Genomic DNA, 2399 nt, shown 5'->3' on the forward strand with positions numbered 1-2399 from the left:
AAATCTGAGAAAACTCAATAATGATTGGTAGTGAAAGGAAGATTAAAATAAATCTAAAAATTGCAATATACTAAGTAAAGACACATTGCTGAATAAGTCCAATATTCAAATAAGTCCTAAAACATACGAACAATGCCACATGCTGTTCACATTATATATTGCTGACATTCTATAAGATCATTTCAAACATACTCAGAAATGAAACACACAAAATAGAAGAGGGAGTACATAAAAAGTATTGTGGTTGTTACTTGCTTCACTATATTCTCTCTACTTTAGGTTATCTTTTTTTTTTTTTAGGGTAAAGTCGTCATATGAAAAAAGAAACAAAAAAAAGTATAAACAATGAGTCAATTGAAAAAGTTTGATTACTGGCTGCATACTGGATACTATTAAAAATTTGAGTCAGGCTTCATGGACAGGGCGCATTTGTAATCCTATCACTCAGGCTGGAGGAGAAATATCACAAATCTAATACCAGCTGAGTTAAACACCAAGTTTAAGGACAGCCTACACTCTGTAGAAGGACCTTGTTTTTAAAAATGTGGAAAATTGGCGGCGGAACTCCAGTTCTGGTTTCTTGCTTCACTCTTCTCTCCAGACAAGATGAGCTTCACCACTCACTCCACCACCTTCTCCACAAACTACTGGTCCCTAGGCTCTGTGCGGATTCCCAACCAGTGGGTCTGGTCTGCCAGCAGCGCAGCCAATGTCTATGCAGGTGCTGGGGGCTCCGAGTCCAGATATCCATGTCCTGCTCAGTCTAGGGTGGCTCTGTAGGGTCTGTAGGCCTGGCGGGAATGGGTGGAATCCAGATGGAGAAGGACACCATGCAAGACTTGAACGACAGCTGGGCAGCTTCCTAGACAAGGTGAGGAGCCTGGAGACCAAGAACAGGAGACTGAAGATCAAAATCCGGGAACATCTGAAGAAAGGGCCCCAGGACGTCAGAGACTGGGGCCACTACTTCAAGACCGTGGAAGATCTGAGGGCTCAGATCTTTGCGAATGCTGTGGATAATGCTCACATCATCCTGCAGATCAACAATGCCTGTCTTGCCGCTGATGACTTTAAAGTATGAGACAGAACTGGCCATTTGTCAGTCTGTGGAGGGTGACATCTATGGACTCCGAAAGGTGGTAGATGATACCAATATCACAAGGCTGCATCTGGAGACAGAAATCGAAGCTGTTCATGAAGAAGAATCATGAGGAGGAAGTCCAAGGTCTAGAAGCCCAGATTGCCAGTTCTGGGTTGACTGTTGAAGTGGATGGTCCCAAATCTCAGGACCTCAGCAAGATCATGGCAGACATCCATGCCACGTATGAAAAGCTGGCTCAGAAGAACTGCAAGGAACTAGACAAGTACTGGTCTCAGCAGATTTAGGAGAGTACCATAGTAGTCACCACCAAGCCTGCCGAAATCAGGAACGCTGAGTCCACACTCATGGAGCTGAGACGCATCCTCCAGACCTTGGAGATTGATTGACCTGGACTCCATGAAAAAACAGCAACATCAACTTGGAGACCGGCCTCGGTGATGTGGAGTCCCGATACAAGGCACAGATGGAACAGCTCAATGGGGTCCTTCTGCACCTGGAGTCAAAGCTGGCACAAATTCAGGCAGAGGGGAAGCACCAGACCCAGGAATAAGAAACCCTGTTGAACATCGAACATCAAGATCAAGCTTGAGGCAGAGATCGCCACCTACCACCGCTTGCTGGAGGATGAGGAAGATTTCAGTCTCAAAGATGCCCTGGACTCCAGCAATTCCATGGAAACTGTGCAGAAGACAATTAACTACCCGCAAGATCGTAGTTGGCAAAGTGATGTCTGAGACCAATGACACCAGACTTCTAGGTACTGAGGCTGAGAAGGAGGGAGCCCCTGGGGACTGAGGGACCAAAAAAGTTGAGAGTTCACTGGAAAAAAATGTGGAAAATTTCATTAAGTCGTTAGGCATAATAATTTCATGGTGGTCATATAAAAGACACAAGTGACATTAATGACACACGTCGAACTCTGATACAATTTGAGGCCTAAAATTTTCTTTAAAATACTCCAGCATGCTCTATTTATAATACACAGAGACTGGAAATAACATAGATGTCCCTCAACAGAAAAATGGAATTTTTTTTGAAAAGTGGTGCATTTACACAATGGAATATTATTAAACTCTTAAAAAATGACATCACTTTGAAATTTTCAGGCAAATGGACAAATGGATGCAACTAGAAAAAAAATCATGTGTAGCAAGGTAACCCAGACCTAGAAAGATAAATGTTCATTTATATATTCACTTATAAGTGGATATTACCTGTTAAGTAAATGATAATTAAGCTACAATACACAGACCCACACAGGTTTGTTAGAGAAGAATAGATGATTCATGGGGGAGGC

At 42.9% G+C, this 2399-nt stretch overlaps 1 pseudogene; it reads left to right on the forward strand.

Annotated features, from left to right (window-relative positions):
- Positions 1-606: 606 nt before the first annotated feature.
- Positions 607-1897, forward strand: LOC114632882 (annotated as a pseudogene).
- The last annotated feature ends 502 nt before the right edge of the window (positions 1898-2399 follow it).

Source organism: Grammomys surdaster, unplaced genomic scaffold (assembly GCF_004785775.1).
Source record: "Grammomys surdaster isolate TR1022 unplaced genomic scaffold, NIH_TR_1.0 449, whole genome shotgun sequence".
NCBI classification, from domain to species: Eukaryota; Metazoa; Chordata; class Mammalia; order Rodentia; family Muridae; genus Grammomys; species Grammomys surdaster.